Below are 19,786 nucleotides of genomic sequence, written 5' to 3' on the forward strand. Positions count from 1 at the left end.
AATCATGAACAAGGGGCTGCCTTTCTCTCCTTGTGTATATGCTGGGTCTCAACAACATTATCAATGAACAGCAGTTAGCTTAAATAAGTCCATTGACAATACCCAAGGCAACTTCTTATTACCACCTTCAACTCCACATTGACAAACTGGTTTCTTGCTATAGTTCATGGATGAACAGTAAATTCTTCAGCTAGTGTAAGATTAAAATGAATCCCATTTTATTTGGGTCGCAGCAAAAATACTGATTATTACCTCTAAAACTGCCTTCTTACTCTTAATTCAATGATATAAAATATTCCATTCAATCCTTAGCTGAGCTGTAAGATTCATCTCCAAAATTGCTCAGTTCAGGATCCACAATATCACCTACTTGAGATCACCGCTGCATTAAAGTCCGTGCTTATTTACAAACCCAACTTTTTCTTGTCTTCACACCATCCACTTGAACCTACAGGAGTCAAAGCGCAAGCAGTGAAAAAAAATCCTGAATTCTGCTCTACACTAAGTCTCATTTGTCTATTATTTACATCCTGACAAAGAAGAAGGTGCTGGGGAAGCTGAAAGGTCTCTAAGTGGGTGAGTTAATTGGACCAGATGGGACGACACCACAGAGTTTCGGAAGAGATAGCTGAGGAGATTGTGGAGGCAATGGTGGTGATCTCTCAGGAATCAATGGAGTCAGAGAAGGTCACGAGGACTAAAATAGTTAATATAAGACTCCTATTTCAGAAGGGAGGAAGACAGATGACAGAAATTTAAAGGCCAGTTAGCCTGATCTCAGTTGTTAGTAAGATTAAGGATGAGACTGTAGAGTACTTGGAAATGCATGGTAAAATACAGTTGAGTAGGCAGAGCTTCATCAAGGGGAGGACATGCCCAACAAATCTATCAGAATTCTTTGAGAAGCAAGTTTTTTTTAAAGGACAGCCAGTGCACATGATTGATTTGGGTTTCCAGAAGGCCTATGGTAAGATGCTGTACAAGAGGCTGCTAAATAAGATCAGGGTGCATAGTGTTAGTGGCAAGGCATTGGCATGGATAGAGGACTGGCTGATTGGCAAAAGGCAGAAAATGGGGATGAAGGGGTCTTTTCTCAGGATGACAGCCAGTGACTAGTGGAGTTCTGCAAGGATCCGTGTTGAGTACACAACTATTCATGTTATGTATTAACAATTTGGATGAAGGAACTGAGAACGCTGTTGCTAATTTTATAGACAAGACTAAGACGGGTGGAGGCACAATAGAGATAATGGGAACTGCAGATGCTGGAGAATTCCAAGATAATAAAATGTGAGGCTGGATGAACACAGCAGGCCAAGCAGCATCTCAGGAGCACAAAAGCTGCCGTTTCGGGCCTAGACCCTTCATCAGAGAGGGGGATGGGGAGAGGGAACTGGAATAAATAGGGAGAGAGGGAGAGGCGGACCGAAGATGGAGAGTAAAGAAGATAGGTGGAGAGAGTATAGGTGGGGAGGTAGGGAGGGGATAGGTCAGTCCAGGGAAGACGGACAGGTCAAGGAGGTGGGATGAGGTTAGTAGGTAGATGGGGGTGCGGCTTGTGGTGGGAGGGAGGGATGGGTGAGAGGAAGGACCGGTTAGGGAGGCAGAGACAGGTTGGACTGGTTTTGGGATGCAGTGGGTGGGGGGGAAGAGCTGGGCTGGTTGTGTGGTTCAGTGGGGGGAGGGGGCGAACTGGGCTGGTTTAGGGATGCAGTTGGGGAAGGGGATATTTTGAAACTGGTGAAGTCCACATTGATACCATTAGGCTGCAGGGTTCCCAGGCGGAATATGAGTTGCTGTTCCTGCAACCTTCGGGTGGCATCATTGTGGCAGTGCAGGAGGCCCATGATGGACATGTCATCTAAAGAATGGGAGGGAGAGTGGAAATGGTTTGCGACTGGGAGATGCAGTTGTTTGTTGCGAACTGAGCGGAGGTGTTCTGCAAAGCGGTCTCCAAGCCTCCGCTTGGTTTCCCCAATGTACAGGAAGCCACACCGGGTACAGTGGATGCAGTATACCACATTGGCAGATGTGCAGGTGAACCTCTGCTTAATGTGGAATGTCATCTTGGGGCCTGGGATGGGGGTGAGGGAGGAGGTGTGGGGGCAAGTGTAGCATTTCCTGCGGTTGCAGGGGAAGGTGCCGTGTGTGGTGGGGTTGGAGGGCAGTGTGGAGTGAACAAGGGAGTCACGGAGAGAGTGGTCTCTCCGGAAAGCAGACAGGGGTGGGGATGGAAAAACTGACCTATCCCCTCCCTACCTCCCCACCTATACTCTCTCCACCTATCTTCTTTACTCTCCATCTTCGGTCCGCCTCCCCCTCTCTCCCTATTTATTCCAGTTCCCTCTCCCATCCCCCAACGGGTGGAGGGACAGGTAGTTTTGAGGAAGGGGGGAGGCTGCTGAAGGACTTGGACATGCCAGAAGAGTTGGCATAGAAGTGGCAGATGGAATACAATATGGGAAAGTGTGTAGGAAGAATGAGGCATAGGATATGTTCTAAATAGGGAAAGTCTTAGGAAATATGAAGCACAAAGGGACTTGGTAGTCCTAGTTTAGGATTTTCTTAAAGTTTACATACGGGTTTAGTTAACAGTCAGGAAGACAAATGCAATGTTAGCATTCAGTGCAGGAGGACCAGAATATTAGAATAGGGATGAACTGCTGAGCCTGTATAAGGCTTTAGTCAGGCTGTTTTTGGAATATTGTGAGAAATTTTGAATCCTGTATCTATGGAAGCACATGCTGACACTGGAGGGGTCCAGAGGAAGTATACAAGTATTATCTTGTTGATGAGGGTCTTGTCATATTGAGGACCCTCAATGGCATTGAAAAAGCTGAGGAGGTATCTTTTATTGAAGCTTACAGAATACTAAGAGGTCTGGGCAGAGTGGATGTCAGAAAGATGCTTCCACAAGTAGGAAAGGACCCAAAACCACAGCCTTGGAGTGAAGGGATAATACTTCAGCTAGATGTTGCTGAATCTGTGGAATTCATTGCTGCAAAAGGCTATGGAGGCCAATTAATTGAATACATTTAAGACAGAGATAGATAGGTTCTTGATTAGTAGGGGGATCAAGGGTTACAGGGAGAAGGCAGGAGAATGGGGTTGAGAAACATATCAGCCTTGAATCGAATGGTGGGGAAAACTTGAGGGGGCCAAATGGCTTAATTTTGCACCAATATCTTATGGTCGAATTATCTTATGGTTTTCTGCCTTAACTTCTCATTAGAATCCATATCCTCAGTTTTAAATTCCTGTACAGCCTCATTCCACCTTCTCTCTTAAACCTCTCTAGCTTTAATTGTCTGCGATGCTGTGATTCTGATCTACATACACCACCATCCAACTCCTTGCTATCAGTGTGAAATCCTTCAATTAACTCAGTTCTACTCTTTGCATCCCATGTCCAAGCACTCAAGATTTTTTGTGTGTTGAAAGCTCTCTTGTGTGTTTTGTTCTACAATTACTTTGCACCACTTTGAAGTTTTAATGGTTTAAACATAACATGTTGTGAAGCACACAGTGAAATGTTGCATCACTGTTTGTTTAAATTTCTCAAAATTTGACTCGGAATGAAAATGCAGGTAATGAAAAGGTTAGGGAGGGCAGTCAAGTGTACAGTGCTCCCCATGAAACTATCATTATCCTGTGTCTTGTTAGTCACGTTTTAAATGAACTGCACTAAGCTGAAGTATAAGATTGGTTTGTCATTGAATTAGTGCTTTGTAATTTATTTCCTGCAGATAATTGCAAATGAAATGCATTTAATGACGGTTAATTTGTGACTAAACCGCAGTTTATCACAGTAGGCAAAAAAAGTCACAAGTCACCCTCTGTTTTATGTACATTAATGTTTAAAGCAAATATTTTTATGATTACAATTACAATTTTAATCAAATCTTATAAGAGTGCATATGTTTTAATTATATTTTTATCAAATAACATGCTCATAACATTACAATTGCATTTTTCTCTGACAAAAATGTCTCCATTACGGGTAAGGATTATTGTGATTTACACTAAGTTATTTTACAGATTTAAAATCATGCATAATTTCAACTATTTCATTTCCCATTAAGAATACTTCTGTCGATTTGTACTTCTAAAACAGTATTGAATGTGTTGTCAAGATTTATTGAGAGTTCAAATGGAGACTAAAATGTTTGGGTTCGAGACTGCTGTCGACTTTTCTATGATAATAAATCCTTGAAAACCTAAACAATGATCAGAACATAAGCCTCCCATTCGAAATTTTACTTTTAGTTTACAGTTTTCGACTATTACAACACTTAACTCCTTTCAATTTATTATTATATAATTTTATTATTTAGCCATTGTAGGTAAATGTTCCATGCTGGTATTGCAGTTTTGTGAAACAATTACTTACAAATCTGAAATCATCACATAAAGCTAAATAGTCCTCTGATCAGGATACAACAAAGTATACTGGCTTCTATTCTGATCCTGATGCACAAATGAAGCATCTGAAGAGAAGCATCTAAACAAGAGGTTTGTTCCTGGTGTCAGTAAATGAGGGCTTATTTAGTTTTTTTTTAGAAAAGGGAAGTATTTCCTTCATCAACATTAGTGCAAATCTGGAGGCTATCACCTACCAGGTAGAATACAAAAGATTAACCCTGAGAACTACTTTAAAGTGAATGAAGCATCCAGTATATGTGACATAAGTTAAAAGAAATCTATTAATCAATACCAAGGCAACTATCATCATGCAAAACATGAGTACCACTTATTAGGCTGGTGGGGAAAAAATGTGGCATTTTGGACACATTAAATCCGTGGGATTTCAGTTGGGACTTATTTCAAAAAGCTTCCATCACCTGACATTCCACCTTCAATGTCTCTGACCAGTCAAAAACTTTTAATGTGCCAATTCCAGTATTTTTAACTCAGAATGTTTAAGTGTACAAAAATACTGATATGATTTTAATGAGTAACTGAATGTGAAACCTGAAAAATTTCAGTATAACCTTCCCTAATCCAAAGTTGCAGGCAATTTATTGTTTCACTTCCCTGCAGAATTAAGCTGTGAGCAAACTAGTTGCAGCTTTTTTCTATATTAACAAGCTGGGACACAAAGTTAAGTTCCAGTACTTGCTTCCAGCACATATTACTTCACATTTTTCTACACTGAATTGTATCTTTAATGCCATTGATATTGTACATTAGAAGCAGAATACATGCATTAGTCAGAGCAGAAAGTTGCAAACTGACATGAGGAAGTCTGGGGTATTCCACTTTGAATACCCGACAACCAAACTGGAATTTTTCCTCAATAATTTGAGACTAAAAGTCATGGAGAAGCAAAGTGTCCTCATACAAAAATCACTAAATGTCATGATAAATCAAATGATCTATTAAAAAAAATCAAATATGGGCCTTTAGATCAAGTTGATTGAAATTTTTTTAAATTCCTTGATTTGTATAAGACCATAAGACCATAAGGACATAGGAGTGGAAGTGAGGCCATTTGGCCCATCAAGTCCACTCCACCATTTAAATCATGGCTGATGGGCATTTCAGCTCCACTTCCCTGCACTCTCCCCGTAGCCGTTGATTCCTTCTGAGATCAAGAATTTGTCGATCTCTGCCTTGAAGGCATCCAACGTCCCGGCCTCCACTGCACTCCATGGCAATGAATTCCACAAGCCCACCACTCTCTGGCTGAAGAAATGTCTCCTCATTTCTGTTTTAAATTTACCCCCTCTAATTCTAAGGCTGTGCCCACGGGTCCTAGTCTCCCCACCTAACAGAAACAACTTCTAAACCATACGTTATCTTGTAAGTTTCTATTAGATCTCCCCTCAACCTTCTAAACTCTAATGAGTACAATCCCAGGATCCTTAGCTGTTCATCACACGTTAAACCTACCATTCCAGGGATCATCCATGTGAATCTCCGCTGGACACGCTCCAGGGCTAGTATGTCCCTCCTGAGGTGTGGGGCCCAAAATTGGACACAGTATTCTAAATGGGGCCTAACTAGAACTTTATAAAGCCTCAGAAGCACATCGCTGCTTTTATATTCCAACCGTCTTGAGATAAACAACATTACATTCGCTTTCTTTATTACGGACTCTACTTGCAAGTTAACCTTTAGAGAACCCTGAACCAACACTCCCAGATCCCTTCGTACTTCTGCTTTGTGAATTTTATCACCATTTAGAAATTAGTCCATGCCTGTATTCTTTTTTCCAAAGTGCAAAACCTCACATTTACTCACATTGAATTTCATCAGCCATTTCCTGGACCACTCTCCTAAACTGTCTAAATCTTTCTGCAGCTTCGCCACCTCTTCAGCACTACCTGCCTGGCCACCTATCTTTGTATCATCAGCAAAGACCATCGGTATAAGACCTTATTAGGACTCCAGCTGAAGTATCGATTTGAACCTTATGAAATTTCGCCATGGAGCTGGTATGGCACAAATTTACCTGAACAATGTCGAAGCTTAAATAGTTAAATCAATGGAAGGCATATTTACTTAAGTTTAGAAGGTTGAAGCATAATGTAACAGAAGATTGTAAATACAGAAAAACTGATTTGTCTGCTGGAGAAAACATGGTCAAAAAGACATTATATAAACTTAGAGCAGTACTGTCTCAAAGTTAAAATAGAAACAGATTTCCAATGCAAAGAATAGTCGAAATTTACCAAGTAATACAATGAGGTTAAGTAAGGGACAGAGATCAAAGATATTTAAATGTAAAGGTGAGGCACAGGGCTACCATAATCTAATGGATGCTGACCTGGTTTCATATCTTGTTTCTATGGATGGAAATCAAAAATAGCTGATTGCATGTAAAGCATTTCAGCTAGTCCTAGAGTTCTGTGGAAGTGCTATGTAAATACAACTTGCGCCTGTAGCGTCTGAATTTACCAGAAACTGCTGTAAATTGGAGTAAGGTAACGTGTTTGAAAGCCCATTGACGAGCGTGGCTCTTTGTCGCCCCCTAATCGATGTCAGCTGAGAATCTAGTGAACACGGCAAGGAAACTGAAAATAATCATGTTTCAGAGAACGACGCAGCTTCATAAAAGGGACTATTTTTAATCCAGCGAATTATCCGATAGCTTTGTGCTGCTTTCAACTAACACTGGAAAGCTTCATGTTGATTAACGTAGACGTGGGTATTTCATTCTGTGCTGGGATCACGTCCTTCTTCCTAACGTGCATCGCAGAGAACACCAACTCTTAGTTAAGACAGACAGAGACGGACTAACTCATAAACAAGGGCTAATATTCCACCTTCCCTTTCTTCGTCGATTGTTTCCGCACAACGTGACAATGGGAGATAGTTTGATCACAATCAAAAACAAACAAGACCGGATCTTTGACACTCTCCGTTTTGCACTTTGTTCCTCGTGACTCACCTATTCACGCCAAGCTCCCGCGTGTGTGATTCAACGTAAACCTGGGGATGCCTGTTCATTCGTGAAAGAAGGATTTAGACTTCAGTCATTGCTCTGAACCTTTTATGAACGGTATTTCCCATAATAACTTTGAGCGCAAAACAAAATCGAAATAATCTACAAATCAACATTGTGGTGGTCGGCGGCCGCGCAAATGCCGCCATGCAGCCCACATGTAATGCTATATATAGATAATCCAGCTGCTTTCTGCAACATCTCTTTATGTTCCCGAAGCAATCATGAATCGTTTCACTAACAATAAACCCCACACATAACAGCCAACATCGCCAATGTAGGTGCTCACAAGAACGGTCCGGTCCCCTGACTATGGGAAGATTATTTTCATCTGCTAACTAGTTCCCATCCTGATTGTAGGTGCATTCCATGTTTTTTTTCTAAAGAAAACACAGCCGCTTTTCTCAGTTTCACATCTCCGGACGACGTAGCTTTACACGAGATTTTGTTTCTCCAGTTCGCACCGAAAAGTTTGACATTCACAAGTCTACAAATCGTGGCTGTAAGATCGAGCTCTGTTGTTGGCCGTGTCTGTTGCCCGCTCTCAGCTACCAGTGTGAGGTCTGAGGGGGCACTGGGTCCCTTCCCATGAAGATGACGGGTGCCTACTATACACCATTTACCAGGAGACCAGACCTTTCAGAGGCTGGTAAACTACACCTTACCTGCTGGCTGGGTAACAGGTGTTGCTCTGAGGCCAGTCACTACTGCAGGCTGCCAGCTTCCCACTTCTACACTTTGCCCCGAATAACGCAGCCGAGCTCCATCACCCCAATGCGCTCCGTCAGTGGCAACTTGCTGCTCAGTAACTCGGGCTGAACGCCACTTTCGGCGCTGTTTAAATCATACTAGCAGAAGGCCGTGGCGCTGCAAACGTAGCCGGGACGATGCTCCCCCGCACGGGCAGCTCGGTTACATTTCCACAACGCACCGTCTCGAAGGTGATCGAGAAACAGACCTCTTCCTGCTGCAGTCAGACTGGTTAGATTTCGCCAGGCAACGGCGGATGGAACAGTCCACAACTTCTCTTCCTCCAAGGCTGGGGCGCGTGCGGTTCGAGCTGCCGATGTCTCTTTCTGAATGTGGTACTTGTGGGTGTGTGTGTGTGTTTATCTCCACTGCTTCCCGTTGTGTGCCTGCACGAAGCAGTGAATCAGCAAGACTTGCGTGGATGAGGTCTCCGCAGAGAATAGTCTGTGATGTGACACCGCCACTCAGCGCTGGGGACTCAACACACGGTTTACACAGCGCTGGATTGACGCTCAATTCTGTCGCAGCACATTCCACTGCTGCTGGGTGAAAATAATTGTCCGGCCGCCTAACCCCGCTTCTCGCAAAGTTTTGGCAGGGATTTTTTGCTTAAAAATCAAACCAAAAAGAAAACCTGCAATGCTGATCAAGGAATTAATGCAATTTACTCATTAATTGAGAGTCCGTGCATCTAAACCAAAATGTTATAAATTCATAAATAATTGGAAAGCATTCCATTCTGCAAGCCTACAGGATACCTGGCACTGATCCGCGTTATACTGTGAAAAGCAATTGTACTGTTCGTCTGAGGCAGTGGTAGATCAGATCATGGTATTAATATATGAAATCTTTGCCTCGCTGAAAACGCACTGTTCTCAAAGTGGTACTTTCCACCAATAGCTTTCCAACACGCCGTGATAGGATGGAAAGTTGCAGTTTCTCCATCCAGCCAGCCTTCAACAGCGCCCCGCTCCTCTTGTGGTAGGCAGGAGAAATGTCGGCAGAGGGTGTGTGAGGGGAGAGACTTGGTGTCTGTGTGACTGCGTTGAAAGTAAAAGCATTGGAAAAAGAACGTTCATTTTAAGATTTTTGCAAACAATGTCTGGCCCAGTATTTTTTCTTTAAAAATCTTTATCAACAGGTGCTTGAACATTATTGATTTTATTTTATTTGGACACAAGCAAAAACAGCACCTGGTTTTTGCCATATGTGTGGAAATGAGTTCAAAAAGTCACCTTTAACACCTCAATTTGTCTTCACTAAAAATGTAAGAATGTTATACTGACATTTTGCATCATTATTAGGTATTGCATTATATGACTAGTTACATAAAGAACCTAGAACATTACAGCACAGTACAGGCCCTTCGGCCCTCGATGTTGTGCCGACCTGTCATACCAATCTGAAGCCCATCTAACCTACACTATTCCATGTACATCCATATGCCTGTCCAATGACAACTTAAATGTACTTAAAGTTGGCGAATCTACTACCGTAGTGGTAAGGGAATGGAAAGCTTTGCCTGCAACAGTAGTAGATTCGCCAACTTTAAGTACATTTAAGTTGTCATTGGACAGGCATATGGACGTACATGGAATAGTGTAGGTTAGATGGGCTTCAGATTGGTATGACAGGTCGGCACAACATCGAGGGCTGAAGGGCCTGTACTATGCTGTAATGTTCTATGTTCTATGTACTCTCTGAGTAAAGAAACTACCTCTGACATCTGCCCTATATCTTTCACCCCTCAATTTAAAGCTATGCCCCGTCGTGCTCGCCATCACCATCCTTGGAAAAAGGCTCTCCCCATCCACCCTATCTAACCCTGTGATTATTTTGCTGGGGAATGTGAAACTATTTCAGGATGTGTCCACTCAACAACAGAGGAATTCAATATTTGAATTTGATAAGAAAGGAACCCACTATAATTAATTGTCAATTATTCCTCAAACATGATTCGGAAAGTAGTCAAAGTCCACTATAATATCTACATACAATTTGCTCATCAAAGCATGAGTAGTTAAAATTTTAAAGTTTGCTTTAATCCATGTAGTTTACTCAATGATTTTGCAGAGATGACAAAATTACAGCATTGTTGTAGAGATCAGTTGTCTGCTATGATTAATCCAATCTATTTAAAACTGTTTTTTTTCTGTTTTGAAATAAATTTCTGGAAGATTAGATCAAGAGAAATTGAATTGTAAAATTCTGATAAATCTTATGGTACTGACTAACAACTTCATACTGAAGTAAGCACTAAATCTTTTGAGTAACTGAGTGTTATCTAAACCAGATAAAATGGGTTGTTTGGTAAAGTTTCCCAAGTGAAAGAACATGATCATGAAATAATACAACATAAAGGTAATGCTTACTTCGTTCGAGTAATGGCAACTTAAAAATCTGCATGTATCTTAGATACAAAGTGTAGGAGGGCAACAAAAGCTTATTTGTCAAGCAGTCTTGTGATGGCCAACTTTTCAAGATGATTCAAAATGTATCATTAGCTATACATGTGAAATAACTGGATGTGAAAAGTTAAATATTTCATTTCTTAGTTCAAAAGTAAAGACCTGGGAAGATTTCTTGCAGCCCACCTTGTTCATTACACCCACATCCTATGAAAGCAGAAAAGAAATGGGTTTTCTCAAAACCCTGCTAGAATTGTTGAGTTTTAATAAAGAAAAACATTATCACTTCACCTTCTTTCTGTCTGCTGCTTTGTTCTATCATATAATGACATTTCTTTTACCATAACTTTGTGGGGATCATGCCAGAAGGAGATGCCCAGTGTCTCTGGTGAGAGATATTTCATTCTTAAGTTCAAATCAAATGTACAGCAAACTGGATACACTGCTATCTAGAAACCTATAAGTGCATTCAACTGCTAGAAATAATTTTGAATGTATACCCTATGAATGAATTGATCAGACTTATTCAGAAAACATACTTGAAATTATTTTCCCAAAACAGAACTCCTTATAGAAATAGGTAACTGAATGTCATCATGTTTGTCAATCCAAAGGATACACTTTAAAAAGTGTGAGATAATAGGAACTGCAGATGCTGGAGAATCTGAGATAACAAAGTGTAGAGCTGGATGAAAACGTCCAGCTCTACACTTTGTTACTTTAACAAGTGAGGCCAGTTTTCACTGTTCTAATTCAGACATAACGAAAGAAATCTTAGTTCAATGTTTCTTCAGGTAGTGTTTGGAAGTGTTACTGATGAGAGTACAGGCTGAAGGCAGAAAGGTTTTGGAGAATTGCAGTAAATAATTGATTAGCTATCAAATAATTGATTAATTATCACATCATGTGAGAATCATTTGTTACACTTGAACTTACTTGGTCTTTTGTGCCAGAAACAATGGCACAAGTCCAGCCCATGTACAGATAGTCCACACTTAAAATTGTGGTCTCCTGAAAAAAGCTACTTTATGTGAGACAACCACAAATGAATCATGATTTTCCATGGGAGCCAATGTTAAAATGGGAACTGGATTTCTTGAAATGATCAGCAAACCAAAATATTGTACCATACATGCGCAGCACTATGCTCTCCCAGCTGAAATAACTTGAAAACTGAAATAAACCACTTAACATAAAATAAATAGTACGTAAAGTTGCCTTTATTTGAAGAAGTATCAGGATATTGTTGTACAGTTTTCTTTTGTTTCTTTCAAGATATTTCTCTGTAGTAGTTAACACCATTATTTACCGTCCAGTTCACTTCAACACTGCGTTTTCAGCTTGGACTATTTTCAGTAAAGATTTCCATTTCCCCTTTTTCATTAACTGGACATCGCCAAACATTTGCTCCATTCTCAAAAACAAGGTATTGTGCTTCAAGGATAATGGGAACTGCAGATGCTGGAGATTCCAAGATAATAAAATGTGAGGCTGGATGAACACAGCAGGCCAAGCAGCATCTCAGGAGCACAAAAGCTGACGTTTCGGGCCTAGACCCTTCATCAGAGAGGGGGATGGGGGGAGGGAGCTGGAATAAATAGGGAGAGAGGGGGAGGCGGACCGAAGATGGAGAGTAAAGAAGATAGGTGGAGAGGGTGTAGGTGGGGAGGTATTCCTCCCAATTCCTCCGCCTCCGCCGCATCTGCTCCCACGATAAGACATTCCACTCCCGCACATCCCAGATGTCCAAGTTCTTTAAGGACCGCAACTTTCCCCCCACGGTGATTGACCGCGTCTCCCGCATTTCCCGCGACACATCCCTCACACCCCGCCCCCGCCACAACCGCCCCAAGAGGATCCCCCTCGTTCTCACACACCACCCTACCAACCTCCGGATACAACGCATTATCCTCCGACACTTCCGCCATTTACAATCCGACCCCACCACCCAAGACATTTTTCCATCCCCTCCCCTGTCTGCTTTCCGGAGAGACCACTCTCTCCGTGACTCCCTTGTTCGCTCCACACTGCCCTCCAACCCCACCACACCCGGCACCTTCCCCTGCAACCGCAGGAAATGCTACACTTGTCCCCACACCTCCTCCCTCACCCCCATCCCAGGCCCCAAGATGACATTCCACATTAAGCAGAGGTTCACCTGCACATCTGCCAATGTGGTATACTGCATCCACTGTACCCGGTGCGGCTTCCTCTACATTGGGGAAACCAAGCGGAGGCTTGGGGACCGCTTTGCAGAACACCTCCGCTCAGTTCGCAACAAACAACTGCACCTCCCAGTCGCAAACCATTTCCACTCCCCCTCCCATTCTCTTGATGACATGTCCATCATGGGCCTCCTGCACTGCCACAATGATGCCACCCGAAGGTTGCAGGAACAGCAACTCATATTCCGCCAGGGAACCCTGCAGCCATATGGTATCAATGTGGACTTCACCAGTTTCAAAATCTCCCCTTCCCCCACTGCATCCCTAAACCAGCCCAGTTCATCCCCTCCCCCCACTGCACCACACAACCAGCCCAGCTCTTCCCCCCCACCCACTGCATCCCAAAACCAGTCCAACCTGTCTCTGCCTCCCTAACCGGTTCTTCCTCTCACCCATCCCTTCCTCCCACCCCAAGCCGCACCCCCAGCTACCTACTAACCTCATCCCACCTCCTTGACCTGTCCGTCTTCCCTGGACTGACCTCCCCACCTACACCCTCTCCACCTATCTTCTTTACTCTCCATCTTCGGTCCGCCTCCCCCTCTCTCCCTATTTATTCCAGTTCCCTCCCCCCATCCCCCTCTCTGATGAAGGGTCTAGGCCCGAAACGTCAGCTTTTGTGCTCCTGAGATGCTGCTTGGCCTGCTGTGTTCATCCAGCCTCACATTTTATTATATTGTGCTTCAATGTGATCTTCCCCTTTATCTCACTGACTCTCCACATACATGACATCTTCATTGAACAGTTCCTCTCCATGGGCTACATGCAATTTCACTATGTCATGTTAATTCACTTTGCTTAATTCACCATCTTGAACATTCAAAGATGCTACTGTCACTGAATCACAATGATCATCATCCTGGGGTTTGTCATTGGCCAGAAGCTCAACTGAACTCATCATATAATTACAGCGGCTACAAGAGCAAGTCAGAGGCTAGGAATACTGCAGCAAGTAACTCATGCCTGTACTCCCCAAAAGCATGCCCACCATCTAGAAGGCACACGTCAGGAGTGTGATGGAATAATCACCATTTGCCTGGATGAATGCAGCTCCGATTACAATGAAGAAGCTTGACATCATCAAGAACAAAGTAGCCAGCTTAATCAGTACTACATCCACAATCACCTATTCTCCCACTACTGACAATCAATAACAGCAGTTTGCATTACCCACATTTGCATTCCCTGGCCCCCAACACCTCATCTTCACCATGGACGTCCAGTCCCTATACACCTGCATTCCGCATGCAGATGGCCTCAAGGCCCTCCGCTTCTTCCTGTCCCGCTGGCCCGACCAGTCCCTCTCCACCGACACCCTCATCCGCCTAGCCGAACTCGTCCTCACCCTCAATAACTTCTCTTTTGACTCCTCCCACTTCCTACAGACTGGACTCCATCTTCTCCCCTTTGGTCCAGGAACTCCCTACCTACATCCGTGACACCACCCACGCCCTCCACCTCCTCCAGGACTTCCAATTCCCTGGCCCCCAACACCTCATCTTCACCATGGGCGTCCAGTCCCTATACACCTGCATTCCGCATGCAGATGGCCTCAAGGCCCTCCGCTTCTTCCTGTCCCGCAGGCCCGACCAGTCCCCCTCCACCGACACCCTCATCCGCCAAGCCGAACTCGTCCTCACCCTCAATAACTTCTCTTTTGACTCCTCCCACTTCCTACAGACTAAGGGGGTGGCCATGAGCACCCGCATGGGCCCCAGCTATGCCTGCCTCTTTGTAGGTTATGTGGAACAGTCCCTCTTCCGCACCTACACAGGCCCCAAACTCCACCTCTTCCTCCGGTACATTGATGACTGTATCAGCGCCGCCTCTTGCTCCCCAGAGGAGTTCAAACAGTTCATCCACTTCACCAACACCTTCCACCCCAACCTTCGGTTCACCTGGGATATCTCCAGCACATCCCTCACCTTCCTGGACCTCTCAGTCTCCATCTCAGGCAACCAGCTTGTAACTGATGTCCATTTCAAGCCAACCGACTCCCACAGCTACCTAGAATACACCTCCTCCCACCCACCCTCCTGCAAAAATTCCATCCCCTATTCCCAATTCCTCCGCCTCTGCCGCATCTGCTCCCACGATAAGACATTCCACTCCCGCACATCCCAGATGTCCAAGTTCTTCCAGGACCGCAACTTTCCCCCCACAGTGATCGAGAACGTCCTCAACCGCGTCTCCCGTATTTCCCACAACATGTCCCTCACACCCCGCCCCCACCACAACCGCCCAAAGAGGATCCCCCTCGTTCTCACACACCACCCCACCAACCTCCGGATACAACGCATCATCCTCCGACACTTCCGCCATCTACAATCCGACCCCACCACCCAAGACATTTTTCCATCCCCACCCCTGTCTACTTTCCGGAGAGACCACTCTCTCCGTGACTCCCTTGTTCGCTCCACGCTGCCCTCCAACCCCACCACACCCGGCACCTTCCCCTGCAACCGCAGGAAATGCTACACTTGCCCACACACCTCCCCCCTCACCCCCATCCCAGGCCCCAAGATGACATTCCACATTAAGCAGAGGTTCACCTGCACATCTGCCAATGTGGTATACTGCATCCACTGTACCCGGTGCGGCTTCCTCTACATTGGGGAAACCAAGCGGAGGCTTGGAGACCGCTTTGCAGAACACCTCCGCTCAGTTCGCAACAAACTACTGCACCTCCCAGTCGCAAACCATTTCCACTCTCCCTCCCATTCTTTAGATGACATGTCCATCATGGGCCTCCTGCAGTGCCACAATGATGCCACCCGAAGGTTGAAGGAACAGCAACTCATATTCCGCCTGGGAACCCTGCAGCCTAATGGTATCAATGTGGACTTCACCAGTTTCAAAATCTCCCCTTCCCCAACTGCATCCCTAAACCAGCCCAGTTCGTCCCCTCCCCCCACTGCACCACACAACCAGCCCGGCTCTTCCCCTCCACCCACTGCATCCCAAAACCAGTCCAACCTGTCTCTGCCTCCCTAACCTGTTCTTCCTCTCACCCATCCCTTCCTCCCATAACAAGCCGCACCCCCATCTACCTACTAACCTCATCCCACCTCCTTGACCTGTCCGTCTTCCCTGGACTGACCTATCCCCTCCCTACCTCCCCACCTATACTCTCTCCACCTATCTTCTTTTCTCTCCATCTTCGGTCCGCCTCCCCCTCTCTCCCTATTTATTCCAGAACCCTCACCCCATCACCCTCTCTGATGAAGGGTCTAGGCCCGAAACGTCAGCTTTTGTGCTCCTGAGATGCTGCTTGGCCTGCTGTGTTCATCCAGCCTCACATTTTGTTGCATTACCTACAAGATGTACTGCAGATATTTACTGCAAAGATCCTTTAACAGCACCTTCCAAGCCCATGACCACTACATCTAGAAGGACAATGGCAATAGGTATCTGGGAACACTACCATCTTGCAAGTCCCTGTCCAAGAATCTCACCATCCTGACTTGGAAATATTCCACTGTTCCTTCTCTTTTGCTGGATCAAAATCCGAGAAGTTCCTCAAAAGGTCATTGTGGATCTACCTATAGCATATGGACTGCACTGGTTCAAGAAGTCCGGCCACCTCCATGGTCTCAAGGGCAACTTGGGATTTGCAATAAATGCTGACCAGCCAATGATGCCTATGTCCCATGAGTAAATTTTTTACAAAAACTAAGCCAACGTCCTTGAATAGATATTAACTTCATACTGAACCTCAGCGCAGCATCATGAGATTCTACTTGACTAGTAATATGCACAGCCAATAATTTGTCTCATACACCATTCAGACACAATGATGAGATTTCATTCCATGAATCAGTGATTTGTTATTGCACTTCAGGATGTTGTAGCCATGATGGCCCATTCTCACCAATTTTTACTTTGATGAGTTGAGAGAAGAAATGCCATTAGTCATATGTCTTAAACAGTGCAATTTCTCACACATCTATGGCTTGCATCAATGAAGACATGTTGAGTAGATATTTTCAGATATTTCATCAAGGCCTGTAGAATGACTTTCATAATTATCCAAAAAGAAAGCTATCTTGGATATGCTAACAGAGGGTGGCAGCGAGAAGCAACTGAGGAAGATTCTGGGAGAAGTCAGCTCTGTCATCATGACTGAGGAGTGGATTGTGGAGGACCCAGTGTCATACAATGATGAAGCCCCAAACAGTGCATTACTGCAGTGATTTCTTCCTTCCCTCCTCTTCTATGCAAAAAGAGAGGGAGAGGAGTAGTTAGAAAATTGTTTGTGGCTTAGAAACAGCAGGAGCTCAGCATTGCACATCATTTTGACCAGTGAAGATGACAGGGTACCTTGGAAAGCTTGTGATGTGTGTGGCATGTAATATGTACGAGACTTTGGGTCCTGTGACATCCAGGAGAGTCACATTTGCATGAAGGGCCAAAGGGTGGTAGTCCTTGAACAACATGTGACTGCTTTGGAGCAGTGAGTCTCCTCACTGTGCACCATATAGGTAGGAGAAAGTTTTATGTAACTGTCATACCACAGAGTAGTCACTCCACATCAAGATAGGCAGGCAAGGAGAAGTGTGGGGATGGCTGGTGAATGGGTGATCAATCACTGAAAGGAAAGGAGACAGCAGGTACAGAAAGCCAGGACTAGTTACACCTGCCTCTCAGGTATGAAATTTTACATGCCTATTTAGTGAATAACACGACTGAGTTGGGGCATGAGTGATTCGAGGGAAAGTCAATCGTACCATGGTGCCCTAGGCTACTCTGGGAAAAAAGAGAGACACTAGTCAGCAGATTATTAACGTAGTAGTAGGGGAGGATTCAATTATTTGAAGGATGGACAGTCTCGTCTGCAGCTGAGATCATGAGTATCATATTAGCTGTTGCCTCCCAGGTGCAAGAGTTTGGGACACAACAAAATAGCTGGATAAAGTACTGGAAAGGGGGTGTGAACCACCAATGGTTATCCGAAGCAAGCATAGACTGGATAACTAACCATATTGACAAAAAAAAGGAAGAAAAGGGAGACATATGATGAAAATCAGAATAATAGTAATAATAGAAATCAGGAAGAATATCTCAAGTACAGGAGGTGGGCTAAGGCTGGAATAAGAAGGCTAAGGGGAAGCATTCAGAAATGAGAGCAGGCTGCACTAAAACAAGTTGTAATATATTCTTCAAACCTCTTAGTAGTAAAAGATTAGTGAAAAATAGAGTGAGAACAAGCTGCTCACTGAAGCAAACATATGGCAGAGATGCTGAATTAATATTTTGCTTCTGTCTTTGCCAAATTAAAAGATGGTGACAATGGCCAAGTTGAAAATATGGGTGTTAAGCAACTGAGCAGTATCATGATAGAGAAGGTGCTAAAAAACTTGCAGCACTCCAGTTAGAGAAGTGGCCAGGTCCAGATGGGTTACATCCTAGATTGCTGAGAGAGGTAAGGGAATAGATTGCTGAGCCATTGGCGGAAATTTCCTAGCCTCTCTGAACACACAATTAGTCCCAAAGACTGGATAATAGCAAACCTGACACCATTGTTTAAGAAAGCGGCAAAGGGTTAACCACAGGAAACTGCATACCTGTCAGCTTGACATCAAGATTAGGAAACTGATGGAGGCCATAATACAGGATAACGTAAATATATGCGGAGAGAAAAACAAATTAACACTAAATAGTTTAACATGGCTTTGTCAAAGATCTGAAAATTTTAATTGCGTTCTTTGATGAAGTGACTCAGGCAATGGAGAAGGATAGTGTTGTGGATGTTGCATGTTTGAACTTCTGGAAAGCATTTGATATTGTGTTGCATGGAAGATTGGTTGTCAAATTAGAAATATTTGGGATTGATGGGTCCTTCGTAGCACGGATTAGAAGTTGGCTAAAAAAAATAGAAAACAGTGCAGGTATAGGTGGGCATTTCTCAGATTGGAGATGAGTTGGAATGGTGTTCTGCACGAATTGGTGTTGGGACCTTTGCCTCTTCTGATTTATATAAATGATTTGGTGGTGGGTAATGCGAGCAAATTCTCTAAATTTACAGATTATCTAAGATATGGATAATAGTGAATTGTGATGATGATGCTGAGTGACTTCTGAAGGACATTGACAAGTTGGTCAAATGAGCAGACGCCTGGCAGATGAATTTTAATGCAGGAAAAAGTGAGGTCATACACTTTGATGGAAGAAACAGAAACTGATAATACAGGCTCAATGGTACATTGAGGGGAGTACGGGAGAAGAGAGACCTCAGGATTCACGTGTATGATTCTCTAAAGGTGACCAGGCAAGCTGAAACAGTTGTTAAAAAGACCTTGGGTTTTCTTTATATAGAGGCATAAATTATAAAGTAATGGAAATAATGCTGTATGTCAACAAATCATTGGTTAGACTATAATTGGAGTATTGTGTTCAGTCCTGGATACCCTATTTGAGGAAGGATTTTAAAGTCCTGGAGAGAGTTCAAAAGAGATTTAGGAAAATGTTACCAGGAATTAAGGATTTTAGATATAAGGAAAGATATAAGGAAACATATGGAATGCTCTGCCCCAGGAGGCAGTGGAGGCCAACTCTCTGGATACTTTCAAGAAAGAGATGGATAGAGCTCTTAAAGATAGTGGAATCAAAGGTTATGGGGATAAGGCAGGAACAGGATACTGATTGTGGGTGATCAGCCATGATCATAATGAATGGCGGTGCTGGCTCAAAGGACCACATGGCCTACTCCTGCCACCTATTGTCTATTAGAGAAATTTGGCTTATTCTTTTTGGAGTAGAGAAGATTAAGAAATGACCTCATTGATATGTTCAAAATTATATACAATTTTGACAAGGCAAACAAGGATATTCTGTTTCTAGTAGGTGGTATGTCAGTAATGAGGGGTCACAATTTCGAGTTTTTAACATTGGCAGTTCTGATGAAGGATCACTCAACCTGAAACATTACCTCTGGTTTCTCTCCACAGATGCTGCCA

The 19,786-nt window shown here is 43.8% G+C and overlaps 1 protein-coding gene across 2 annotated transcripts in view; it reads right to left on the reverse strand.

Moving 5' to 3' along the window:
* The window catches only part of sntg1 (syntrophin, gamma 1), a 476,380-nt gene extending 467,396 nt beyond the window's left edge, over positions 1-8,984 (reverse strand). Inside the window, exon 1 of one of the 2 annotated variants that reach the window (XM_059646062.1) lies at positions 371-451. The gene's annotated coding sequence lies outside the window, so the exon portion shown is untranslated. Of the gene's footprint in view, positions 1-370; positions 452-8,112 lie in introns of those variants that run through there. The other variant, XM_048528465.2, reaches the window with a different exon arrangement.
* Positions 8,985-19,786: the final 10,802 nt, after the last annotated feature.

Source organism: Stegostoma tigrinum, chromosome 5 (assembly GCF_030684315.1).
Source record: "Stegostoma tigrinum isolate sSteTig4 chromosome 5, sSteTig4.hap1, whole genome shotgun sequence".
Lineage (NCBI taxonomy): Eukaryota > Metazoa > Chordata > Chondrichthyes > Orectolobiformes > Stegostomatidae > Stegostoma > Stegostoma tigrinum.